Genomic DNA, 13,781 nt, shown 5'->3' with positions numbered 1-13,781 from the left:
CACCTCACGTCCTGACACTGCATCATGCATGACTCATGCCTTCTACTTTTTCAAATTGCCTATGTGCATGGGAATAGTGAACCCTCCCCCCACCCCACCCTACTCCTTGCTTTATGAACTAAAGCAAGGGTGACATTCTGGATGGGCCTCTTCTGTCTTTAACCCCTTCCATGCTGATGACGGCCCCCAGCCGTCATGCATCACGGTGTTCGTGTGCTGATGACGGCTGGGGGCTGTCATGAACCCGCCCACTCTTAAAATCGGCCACACAGGCGCAGAATCGCGGCCGCGCCCAAGGGGTTAAATCTGCAGCCAAAGGCTCAGCTCATAATTAATATGAAAAAGTGGGCGAGTGAGTAAGTGAAGGGATGGGTGGATGGCTGGATGGATTAGTGAAAGTGTGGATGGATTAGTGAAAGGGTGAATAGATGGATAATGAGCGAAAGGATGGATAGCTGAGTGAAAGGGTGGATGATCGGTGAGTGAACAGTTGGATGGATGAGAAAAAAGGTAAATAGATGGATGTATGGGTGGAAGGGTAGATGGATGAGTGAAAGGATGGATGAGTGAAAGGACGGATGGATGAGTGAAAGGACGGATGGATGAGTGAAAGGACGGATGGATGAGTGAAAGGACGGATGGATGGGTGAGTGAAATGGTAGATGAGTGATAGGGTCAATAGATGGATTCATGAGTGGATGAGTAGAAGGATGGGTGGATGGATGGATGGAAGGAAGGATGGCTAAGCGAAAGGGTCAATGGAGAGAAAGGGAGGATGGATGACTGAAAGGGTGGAAGGATGAGTAAGTGGAAGGATGGGTGAAAGGGTAAATGGCTGGATGGCTGGATGGATGGTTGGTTGGTTGGGTGGAAGAGTGGATGGTTGGGTGGAAGAGTGGATGGTTGGGTGGAAGAGTGGATGGTTGGGTGGAAGAGTGGATGGTTGGGTGGAAGAGTGGATGGTTGGGTGGAAGAGTGGATGGTTGGGTGGAAGAGTGGATGGTTGGGTGGAAGAGTGGATGGTTGGGTGGAAGAGTGGATGGTTGGGTGGAAGAGTGGATGGATGAGTGTAAGGATTGATAGGGTGAAAGGGTGGATGTATGGATGAGTGAAAGTGTGGATGGAGGGATGGATGAGTGAAAGTGTGGATGGAGGGATGGATGAGTGAAATGATGGATGGAAGGATACATGATAGATAGGTTTGCAAATGGATGAATATGTTTGGATATAGATGGGATTACTTTTATACTATTACTCGACCTCCTTTGATGTGTCTATAAAACGTACCTTTTGTACCGAAGTTTTGTCCTGAAATTTGACCTCCTGTCCTGAATTTGTATCCTGAATTTTGACCCTTTGTCCTGAATTTTGACCCTCACCGTCCTGAATTTGCACGCATGCCAGTTGGTCACCCTACCTGTGATTCAGAAACGCTGGACCAGAGACACCAAGAACCTAGACCTTATGAAACTCTAGGCTCGCTGCAAATCTGACCAACCCCCCCCGCACATAACGAAGGTCAGCGATCTCAATGAGCACTACTCGTCGTCCATTTCAAACATTCTGGATGACCTTGCCCCTCAAACTAAAAAGAACACAAATCAAAGACAGAAACCCTTGGTTCACTGGCTCCCTCAACATGGAGAGGAGAGCCCTACAGCATTCTGAAAGAAAATGGAGACAACACCCCTCTGCAACGCATCTAAAACTTCTCCCCAGACGAGAAATGCCTACAACAAGCACATCAATTGTAAAAAAAAGAATATTTCAGATCGGAATTGGGGAACACCAAGAATAGACCCCAAAAGCTCTTTGAACTGATCAAATTTCAATCTAATAAACTGAAATTCCAATCTATTAAACTGGCTAAAACACCTAAAGAATCCCCCGAATCGCTAATATCGTCAGATGAATTCTCCTCTTTCTTTGCTGATGAAATCCTGGCTTAGGAATTGAACTCTGTACCACCACCTACCCCCCAACCCCCTCCTGTCCTGCCCCATTCTTCTGCACCTACCATCCTGGCCTCTTCCAAAAACCAAGCCCGCTGGACTGACTTTGAATACTAGAATGAAGACTCCATCTCAAAAATCCTCTCTACCTTAAAACCAAATAACCACTTCAATGTCCTGCTACCTTCCAACTGCCTCGCTGCTGCCTTCCAATCCATTGTTCCTTGCTGGACTACAGTTATCAATGCCTCTCTCCAGCAGGGCTTTATCCCGGACCCTTTGAAAGCCGGCCAAATCCTCCCCATCTTGAAAAAAAACCTTCACTGGACCCAGCCTCCCCTGACAATTTCAGACCCATCTCCAATATCCCGCTATTAGCCAAAGTATTGGAGAAGTGTGTACAACAGCAACTAAGTCAGCACATCAACAACTTCCACCTACTTGAGGACTTCCAATCTGGATTCATACCAGGGCACAGCACAGAAACTGCTATGCTCCACATCATGAACGATGCCCTGCAAGCCCTAGACTAAGGCAAAACCTGCCTTCTAATCCTCCTTGATCTATCCTCCGCCTTCGATACGGTCAACCATGAAAAAGTACTTGAACACCTCAAACTTAGGATGGGTTTGGATGGGGTGGTACTAGAATGGTTCAGGTCCTTCCTCCACAATCGCTCAGAGATTCCTCATCAACGGCAAACTATCAGTTCCCACCTGGGTCAGAGTCCCCCATGGTTCAACCCTGTCCCCCACCCTCTCTAATCTTTACCTAGAGCCACTCGCCAAAGTTCTCCGTTCCGCCAACATCTCCTACCATATGTATGCGGACGACACCCAAATATACATCAACATCTCTTCGCTTAATGAGATCCTCTCCCTGAATGGGACCCTGAAACTAACTGTCCAATGGCTAGCCAATAACCAACTTAAACTGAATGCAAAGAAAGGAAAATGCTACTTACCAGTATGCATCTGTTCTTGGCATGTAGAGCTGCAGAGTTGTACACTATGCATAGATCGCCACCTATTGTTGGGCCGGGATGTTTGCAGTTTGTTGTGGTCCTGAAAAGTTCTTTGGAAGTCATGAGATAGGTGACTCCTCTTTAGGACCACATTGCGCATGGGCATCGGCTCCATCCCTAGATTGTTTTTCGCCATTAGGGAAATGGAGCTTTGCAAGTACAGGAAGGATGCCCGTGTAATTTGTATCTAATTAAGATAATACTGGAACAGACAAGGGTAGCCGGGGAGGTGGGTGGGCTTGTACAACTCTGCAGCTCTACATGCCAAGAATAGATGCATACTGGTAAGTAGCATTTTCCGTTCGAGGCATAGGAGCTGCCGATTGTACACTATGCAGAGATTATATAGCAGTACCCACTCTTAGCGGCGACCACCCCTATCTGTTGCAGTAGTTTAGAATAATGTTTTGAGAACAGCCTGGCCTACATTAGCTTGTTGTTTTGTTCGCACATCTACACAATAGCGTTTAGTGAATGTGGGCGGTGTAGCCCATGTGGCTGCTCTGCAGATATCTTAGGGAATGTTCCCTAAAAATGCCATTGAAGCCCCTATCTTTCTGGTAGAGTAGGCTTTAGAAGGAACAGATAGTCTATGTTTAGCTTTGTGGTAGCAAATCTGTATGCATTTGACAATCCATCTAGCTATTCCAGATTTTGAAATGGGATTGCCCTTGTGTGGTGGTGAGAAAGACACAAAAAGTTGTTTTGTCTTACGAAAGGGTTGTGTTCTTTCTATGTAGTATAGCACCGCTCTTTTCACATCTAAAGTGTGAAGAGCTCTTTCTGCTACTGACAGTGGTTGCGAGAAGAAAACGGGCAGTTCCACAGATTGGTTGAGATGGAATGGAGAAATTACTTTAGGCAGGAATTTTGGATTGGTACGCAGAACAACCTTATTTTGATGCATTTGCAAAAAGGGTTCTTAAATGGTTAGTGCTTGTAGTTCACTAACTCTGCGCAGGGAGGTAATAGCTAGTAGGAACGCAACCTTCCAGGTTAAAAATTGTGATTCACATTTGTGCAGGGGTTCGAAGGGAGGCCCCATTAGCCGTGTGAGAACAACGTTTAAATTCCATACAGGTAAAGGTGGTACTCTGGGAGGAATTATTCTTTTAAGGCCTTCCATAAAGGCTTTAATGGCAGGCACTCTGAACAGAGATAGATGTCTGTTTTGCAGATATGCTGCTAATGCAGCAAGATGTAGTCTAATAGACGTATAGGCTAAGTTACATCTTTGAAGATGCAGTAAGTAACCTATGATGAGTTGAATAGCCACATCTAGGGGATTAATGTCGTTATGACAATAAATTACAAATAGTTTCCACTTGGCTGCATAACATGCCCTAGTGGTAGGACGTCTAGCTTCTTTAATGACATTCATGCAGTCTGGAGGAAGGTTCAGATATCCAAATTCTAGGACTTCAGGAGCCAGATCGCAAGGTTGAGCTGAGCTGGGTCCGGGTGTCTGATCTATCCACGGTTCTGTGTTAAGGTGTGGAAACAGGTGCAGTTTTTGGTGTGGTACCACAGACTGTTGTAGCAATGTGGTGTACAACGGTTGTCTGGCCCACGTTGGAGCAACTAGGATCAGGGTCAGATTGCTGCTGTAGTTTGCGTACTACTAGTGGCATGAGTGGTAGAGGTGGAAAAGCGTACGCAAATCTGTTTGACCAATTCATCCATATTGCATTGCCTTTGGACAGTGGGTATGGACATCTGGTGGTGAAGCTTGGCCATTTTGCGTTTTCGTGGGTGGCAAAAAGGTCTATCTGAGGTTGTCCCTACCTCTGAAAGAATGGCTGAAGAACTTGCGTATGAAGTTCCCACTTGTGGGTCTGTTGGGTTTGACGACTTAACAGATCCGCTATAGTATTTTGTACTCCTGGGACATGTTTGGCTAGAAGGAATATGTTCTGAGGTATGGCCCACCTCCATATTTGTGCTAGGAGATAGTTGCAGGGAGGGCGCGCCTCCTTGCTTCTGTATGTAATACATTGCTGTAATGTTGTCCGTGCGGACTAACGCAGCTTTGTTTGCTACTTGCTTATGGAAAGCTTTTAGTGCCAAGAATACTGCTAGTAACTCCAGGTGATTGATGTGGAGTAACTTTTGTTGCGGTGTCCACCTACCATGCATGGGGTGTTGCAGTAGGTGGGCTCCCTACCCGGAGAGCGATGCGTCCGTAGTCAAGATTTGGGGAACTGGCTCTAGGAACGGTCGCCCATTGGAAAGGTTCTTGGTCCACTGCAGAGATCGATGAGTTCGACAGTCTACCAACACTAGGTCTGTTAAGTGACCTTGAGCCTGGTTCCATTGATGTGATAAGCACTCTTGTAGCGGACGCATTTGAAGTCTTGCATGGGGCACTATGAAGATGCAAGAGGCCATCATCCCTATGAGTTGCATGAACACTTGTGCTGGGAGGGAGTGTTGTAGCTGAAACTTTGCTAGGAGAGTTTGCATGCTGGCTATCCTTGCTGGGGTGGGATAAGCTAGCGCTGTTGAGGTGTTTATTGTGGCACCTAGGTACTGTTGTACTTTGGACAGTTGTAGATGAGTCTTGGTGTGGTTTATTGTGAACCCCAAGTCGTGGAGCAGGTGGATGGTGGTAGGAGTGTGTTTTACGCATTGATTGTGTGAGCTGGTCGTCGCGGTACAGGAAGACATGGATGTGCTGTCTTCGTAGATGCGCTGCCACCACTGCCAAGCACTTGAAGACCCTTGGTGCTGTTGTGACTCCGAATGGGAGTACTTTGAACTGGTAGTGCTGCCCGTCTATTACAAATCTGAGATACTTCCGGTGAGCTTTGTGAATGGGAAAGTATGGGTCCTTGAGGTCTAGAGTAGCCAGGAAGTAGTTTTGTGACGAGAGGAAGGACTTGCAGGAGTGGGACCATGTGAAAATTGTCTGACTGTGTATATATGTTTAGCGGTCTGAGGTCTAGAATAGGCCTTGGAGAGCCGTCCTCCTTTGGGATTAGAAAATATAGAGAGAGTAAACCCCCTTGTTTTGCACTTTTAAAGCAAGAGGTGGTATCTCTGCTAGAAACAGTGACAGATGTTCTTGTGACATTGGATGCTGTTTGGGTGGTATGTTTGGGGGGGTAGATGTCAATTCTAGACAGTAACCTGAGCGAATAATTTGTTGCACCTACCTGTCTGATGTGATGTTGATCCATGCAGGCAGGAACTGTTGGAGTCTTCCTCCCACAGGAGTGGAATGTTGGGGGGGGGGGAAGGGGAGGAAAGTCATTGGGTAGGGGTGGAGGCAGAGCGGGAGGTGTTTTTGCCTCTGCCTTTGTTGGTATCCCTGTAACCCCCTCTCTGGTAGCCCTTTGTGAATGTGGATTGGCCAGGGGTCTTGTAGGAAGAGGAACTTTGAGGAGTAGCCTCTTTTGTTGCCTCTGTACGATGAGCGACAAAAAGAACACCTGGGAGCTTTCTGCTGCAAGGCTCCCATCGATTTTGCAGTGTCGGTGTCTTTCTTCATTTTTTCCAAAGACACGTCAACACTTGGGCCAAATAAATGTGTTTCATCAAATGGCTGATTAAGTATAAAGTTTTGCACCTCCGGTTTAAAACCTGAAATACGTAGCCAGGCATGTCTGTAGTAAGGTGCTGGTATTGATTGCCTTGGAGGCAGTTTCTACAGTGTCTAGGGCACAACGGATGGAAGTATTAGTGATATTTTTACCTTCCTAAGTTCATTAGCCCTGTTTTTGTATTGGTCTGGTAGGTGCTGCATTAGGGACTCTAGTTCGCCATAATGTTCCCCGTCTATCTTGCCAGCAAGGCTTGAGTGTTGGCAATGCGCCAGATGTTAGCTGCTTGTACCGCAGTTCTTGCCAGAAGCGTCAAGGAGTTTAGATTCCTTGTCTGGTGGTGAGGCTTCACCTATTTGGGAATTAGCACGTTTACGTGCATTGGATACCACTAAAGAATCTAATTGTGCAAGGCCTTTAATATAAGCTGGGTCTGCAGGGGCAGCTTTATATTTTTTCTCAATGCGGGGATTGAGGACCCTAGCTCTAACGGGGTCTTTAAAGACCTATGTTTTATGCTTGATGACGCCCTTAAGCATTGTTAAGATGCCCGTAGACCTTTGTGTGTTGTCAAAAGTGTCTAATAGGAAGTCTTCCTCCACTGCATCAGTGTAAGTCCACCCCATGATATTGTGCAGCTCTCTGGACTAGCAGGTTAAAACCTATGTTGTCCTCTGGTGGGGAAGGTCTGGAAGGATAGACATCCATGTGGGACATAAGGCACATCAGGGGTGTTGTAATCATCCCATGGATTAGGTGACTGAGGGGGACTATTAGTGTGTGGTGGGTAATGTGCACCCCCACCTTCATAATCAGTCTGTGTGTACATAGTCGTCTGGGTTAGGAGATGGTGTAGGTGAATGCTGTGGTGGAGGGGGTGTATGAGTAGGAACAGTATGGGGAGGTGGAGGAGAAGGGACCCTTAATGGAGAGGTTGCAATGTCTTCTTTGTAGGGGGAGGAGGTGCCGGCACCAAAAGTGGTCTCTTCTTGGAGCGGAGAGTCAATTGTCCAATTTTGGGATCCTTTACAAGGGTTTTTTGTTGTGGATCCGTTGTAAAAAGCTCTTGTGAGCCTGATAAATCCTTTGGCGTCAATTTTCGGCTCCGTAGGTTTTTTAGGCATCGAGTCGGCAGTTGGCTTAAGAGTGTGCCCTTTCGAAGTTTTTCATGGGAACCTGTTTTTTCGGTTCCGAGGGTTTTTTCGGCTCCGATGCGTGCGAGTCTGGAGCTTTGGTTGATTTTTTTTACTCTGCTCAGAGTGCGGTTTTGGTGTCGACAAACCACTGCCAGTCTTCGGTGCCGTATGCTTGGATGTCGAAGCAATGGTCGAGGCGGAAGAGGAAGATGGCTTTTTCTTGGGTGTCGGTACTGGGTTGGCACCGGAAGTAGGCTGGCTCGAGCCCGAGCCGCCTGAAGGCTTTATGGTCTTCTTTGCCAGGCCCGAAGGCGGGCGTTAGAAGCAGTCTCTCGGTGTGCACTCGAGCCCAAAGGCAAGGGTGTGACCGGAGCCTTTTTAGATGTGTCGAGGAAGGGGTGGCATGCACTATACACAAGGCTCTATACAAAAACTCCCCTGCTTATCTGGCACAGAAATTAGTGATACCCTGAGGAAACAGAACTCCAGGTCCGCTAGAAACCTCCTACTCCAACCTGCCTCCTTTCAGAAAAAAATAACCTACAACAGGGCTTTCACCGGAGTAGCACCAAGAATCTGGAACTCTCTCCCCCTTCCATCAGAAAAATCCCTTCTCTAGCACGTTTCAAAAAGGAGACACAAACCTTCAAGGGTAAATTCCTCGCCTAAGGCCTGCCCGCAACTGTCACATTGTGCCAGACTATTCTAAGACTACCGCTTTCCCAGATCACCAACTCCCCACGACGAGAACATATAGGACATTTGTTTTGTTACTGACTCAGACGGTGATTGTAACCATACATGTTGATCTGGTTTGTTTCTGCACTTTAAACATTTTGTTTGTTAAACATTGTATACTGTGTAAAGCGCTCTGATACCCTCACGGGTCAAGTGCGCGCTCTATAAAACAAATAAAAAATAAAATATTTGTTACCCAACTCAATGATTCTCATGTTATCAACCTCAGTTGGATGAAAGGCTGAGTGGACCTGCCGGGTTCGAACCTGTGACCATGAGGTCAAACACAGGCCCCTGCAGTGGATGCATTACTCCACTGAACCACCAGACCCAGTTTAAGAATCTAGGCCACGTATACTCCAATTTTATATATACACATGACAACTGACTTGCTTCTTAGTTTACGAATAGCAATGTCAGCCTGGAGGGGGCAGGAATGTTTCTTGCATCATGTTTCAAAACTCATACTTTTGATAAATACTTATCAAATAATCAGGCATATTAAGGTGAAAAACATTTGTCTTAATCAGTTTTCCAGCCATCACAAACCCTTTCTGTAACTTTGACACACCATGTTTCCGCACTCCGACAACTTCTGCTGCGGATTAATATATAGTGAGAAATGGTTCAAACCAGTTATCAGGCTGGTAATCATAGTTCGGCCCTGATCTTTCCCTCCCACGGCGTAACTTTGCGAAAGTATGTAGTCCAGGCCAGTAATTGATGAACCCTTCTCACGATTGTGCAAAGTATGTGCAGTGTCCACAGCTTCCATGTTAGTTATAGTGCCCTGTTCATAGATAGGAGTGCATACATTTTTTATGTTGCTGTGCTTTAATGCTACATTATTTCAAAGTGATTTTGTTGTGTTGTACTGTTTTGTGAACCTGCAGGACGTTAAGTTAATTTCTTTAACATGATATCTTTGAGATAGTGCTTTATTTTCAAACACCATAGCTAAGGAATAGAAAGAGGCAAACCCAGCCCATTGTTTCCAAGCTGTACTATCTCAAAATTGAGTACTACCTTAAAAGAAATATCCAGCTAACTAAAGTCACTTTATGTCCTGCATGTGCATAAAAGAGTTAATTTGAGTATTTGTTTGGCATGTACTTGTTTGTGTATTTTTTGCAAGTTATTAATTAAATCGTACAAATTGCTTGAGGGTCCCCAGCTTCCAGTACTGATTCAGTGGAGGTCCTCAGGAGTCAAAAGGTTAAGAACCACTGTTCTACAAGGTGGGGCAGGGTAGGTAATGCACGCAGTGTAAACTGTAGTGCACATGCAACAGCACCAGCCGTCCGAGCCTGCCCCCCATGGATGCTACCGAAGCAGCCTGCAAGCAACTAAGTTAAGCCACGTCTCCTTCCATGTCTCCTCAGGTAAAAAGCCTACCTCTATTCATTAAATTTTTTTCCATTACGCTGCGGCCACATAGCCAGAAATTCACATTTGGTACTAATGCTCATATTACCACTGCCTTACAAGTAAAAGTACAAACTGTGTACATTGAAAATTGTGAGCGAATAAAATTGCATATTTAAAAAAAAAAAAATGCAGACAAAAAGGACAAAAAACACCAGAAATAAAACTAGTGCAGATGGGTGCTGCTTTTAACTTGCAAAAAGAGTGTCCAATTCTTTCCATTTGCGAAGCTTGCAGTTTCCCATTCCAATACCGCAAAGTTTCTCTGTACAGTGTGATCATTTTTACTGCATAGCAATATATTTCTTCACTTTCAACAAAGCTAAGTGTGGCTAAGTGTGGCAAAGTGGTAGGTGGTGAGTCGGGGGGGCCCCCTCCATGTACTTTGCAGGGGGGCCCCCACTCAGGTTTCGTTATGCCACTGCTGAAAAGATAATTCAGGAATCTGGTTTATGGAAAGGTATAGTGATTTGAGGTGCACCAGTCCCTTATCAAGACCTGCATCATGTCTGGAGTGTCGTAAATATATAATTTACTCTCTTAATTTCTATGCAGGTAAGTACTTAATCAATAATAACTCAAATCGGAAAGAAAGAACCAGAGTCCGTGGTGTTAGAGTTCTTAGGGGTTTTATTCCTCAAAAAGGAATGGTCAGGACCATAATATCATGTTCTTCCCACCGCAGGGGTGGAAGGAGGGATAGAGCGCGCTACATTTTATTGACAGTACATAGCTTATATACTTAATTCATGTCATAAGAAACAGTATAGTAGGCGTAACAGCTGAGAGAAGACAAGATAACAGTATACACGTGTTACTAGTACGTAATCAGAAGGCGTGGACTAGGCGTGAACTGGAGGTGTGTGCTAGAAACGTCACGGATGGGTGTCACAAAGGGGTGGCACTAACAGAAATGTTGCAATGTCAGCAGAAATCGGAAGCTTGGATGCGCGCGCAGCTGCATGACGTGTGATAGACGTGAAACTGGAGGGGTGCAGGGGACTTGACATTTACACTGACGGAAAGAGACAGAAGTCTGGCATGTCAGATCAACTTGTACTTCTATCATATCTGATATCTGGTGTTTAGGAACCATATTATCTGGACGGAAAGGTCTCTAGGGTAGAAGCCATTCTATACTAACTGTGGATGCGTGTATAAGCGCCTAAGTGTCTGCATGAGAAGCGTGGGGGCAAGGGGCCTTCCATGGAAGCATGGCAACAGAAGCTATGAATTACTTGCACTGAGACAGGTCGGCCCTTTGGCTCTGCAGCTGGGGAGAATGTTTACTGGAGCTAGTAGGCAGGAATGCATTTTCGAAGAGCGGAACAGATAACTCGAAGGTTATAGTCAGACTTGGCAGAAAGCAGGCTGAGCTGAGCGCGATGGGCCGCGCTGGAAGTAAGTCAGAGTTCACGGGTACAGAAGCAGCCTGGGCTGAGGCTGTCAGAGTCAGAAGCCAGAAAAGAGGCTCGATGGCAGAAATTCAGGGCCTACTTTGCCAGAGCAGGAAAACATGTAAAGTACACTACAAAAAGACGTTGGCATAGCATACTTAGGAACGGGCTATTTAATCCATTCAGGGTGGATCTGAAAGAGGACAAGTTAACGTTGGACGCAAATGTATTTGCGTCTTCATAACTGACACAGGAGGGAAGTTACATGCACTTTAAGCTGGTACATGGAGTCGGTGGGGTACGCGCTAGGGAACACAACTTGACCATAAAATTTATATTTCCTCATTCCCTCCTTGTTCCCTACGGACCCTTCATGAAATCTCGATCCTCATGAATCGATCAGTTTGTTCTTGTAACATCATTTGCTCATCTTTCTTTCTTTGACGGCTTGAAAGGAAACTGGAATGTTCAATACAAGAAGTGGCACACAGTCCACAAATCGCTGGCCCGCACTGCAGGCACAGGCAGCAACTGAATACTAGGACTAGGCCAATGCCTAGGAAGGATAGGATCTTCCATCCCCAAGCGGTTAACGTTGTCCAGAACCAACCGGACCAAGTCCAGGTGCCTGGATTCTGATGTATCTGATTTGCAATTTTATGGAGACGTGTAATAGCTTGATATACAGATGGTGCGTTTTGTGGTATGAAAACACAGCAACTTGACCCGATGACCTTACAGGCTCCACCTCTATCTGCCAAGATGACGTCAATAACAAGACGATTCTGAAGAACAACAACCCGCATGGCGGACTGCTCTTCTGTTAAGTTACCTAAGGCGGAGGCAGTTTCATTCACTACTGCTTCGAGTGTTCTAGTTAATCTGCGTATTAGTTTACTATTTTGAACAGGTCCTAAAAAGAAAAAGAATCCTTTATTGAAATCGGTGTACTGTTCCCATGCCGTTTCTGTGTAGTCGACAAGTGGGATATCTCTTCTGGGTCTATTCTTTACTAGATTTGTATTTCTGTGATAATCAGGAGGAGCTAGGAAAACAGGTGGCAGAAGGAATGCAATATAACAGGTACCATCCCAATCTGGAGGTAGACGTATGTATGCGGTATGACCACAAACAAAATAGGAATGACTGATAGCTTTAAAGGACGATTTTCCATGATCACTGAATTCGACCACAGTAGTGCATTTACTATGACCTAAGTGTACTGAACCTTTCTTCCTGATACATAATTCACCAGTGACTGGCAATACTGACATAGTGGGTATAACAGGTGCGGCTTCGGATTCAACAGTAAGAATCATAAGGCTAATTGTATAATTACCTAATCCATACACTTCATTTTCTAGATCAGTTCCTATTCTAGTGGGGAGTCCCTCCTTGTCAGGGTAACAGACGTCGAGCAGGACCAAGTTCAGGTTTCCCCAAACCCAACCCCCGTTGAAAACAGCAATATCAGGATCTAAGGAATTAATTATTTTAAACAATGCACCACAGGAGCCATTGTGAGTGAACGGGTACGGAAAGAGGGGCAGAGCTCCCTTGTAATTCTGGTAGGGAGGGAGTCGGCCACATATCCAGCAGTCTGTAGCATTGTTAGTTTGATGGGAATGATGTAGCATACTAATGAAAGTGTTGTTGCGCAGCGCAAGTCTGTAGGAGAGTTCATGAGGAGGCAACTCGCTAAAAGTGTGTTCAGCAGAGACATTGTAAACAGATTGTTCACGCCTGAAAATAGGGTAGTAGATAGGGAGAAGTATACTTGCAACTATGATCAGAAGACTTAGAAAAAACATTAACAATGTCACTATACAGTGACTACGCAGTGATTTACAATATGTACGTTTCTTGAACTCTCTCTCTCTCTATCTCGATCTAGGGGATACATGTCAGAAACTATTTAACCGATTCACCTAGGGGAGGACTTAAACAATTAAACTGTCTGACTTGCTAGATCGGAGTTTCGTTCTGTACTCCTCTTGGGGAGTTTTTTCTCGTTCGGGTGCTGTAAAGTCTTTTGGCTCAACACAGTCTTTGGTGGGGGTGGACGAGTCTCGGTCTGGTTTCAGTTCATGGAATTTTTTCACATGACTCGAATGAACCCACCCCTTTCTCCCTTCGATCTTCACGGCGGTCCTCGTGGTGAGAAGAACGGTCTTCGGTGACTTCCAGCGGGGCTCCAACGGACTCTTCCTATCAAAATTTCGCACCAATACTAGGTCCCCAGGACGGACATCATGTGGCTTTACATCAGTGTTGTCAGGGAAGGCTGCGGCAACCTGTGAACGACATGATTGGAGTGCAGACATCAAGGAGGCAAGGTAATCTGTCAACATATTGCAATCAACATCAGTAATTCTTTTCGGAATGGGCGTCCCCCACATATTCGGTGGTCTGCCAAAAACCACTTCGTACGGGGATAGCCCTGATCTCGAATGGGCAACCATTCTCATATAGAATAGTGCCACTGGCAGGGCGACTATCCAGTCGACCCCTTTCTCTTTACATATTTTAGCAAGTCGTATTTTCAATGTCTGATTATGCCTCTCTAC

The 13,781-nt window shown here is 45.6% G+C and overlaps 1 protein-coding gene across 2 annotated transcripts in view; it reads right to left on the bottom strand.

The window, feature by feature from the left end:
• The window catches only part of LOC147691802 (protein phosphatase 1 regulatory subunit 14A-like), a 283,304-nt gene that overhangs the window by 67,220 nt on the left and 202,303 nt on the right, over positions 1-13,781 (bottom strand). The window lies entirely within an intron of this gene.

The sequence above is a fragment of the Lissotriton vulgaris genome, chromosome 9 (genome assembly GCF_964263255.1).
Source record: "Lissotriton vulgaris chromosome 9, aLisVul1.2, whole genome shotgun sequence".
NCBI lineage: Eukaryota > Metazoa > Chordata > Amphibia > Caudata > Salamandridae > Lissotriton > Lissotriton vulgaris.
The sequence above is the reverse complement of the archived record's forward strand: the minus strand, read 5'-3'. Positions and strand labels throughout refer to the sequence as shown.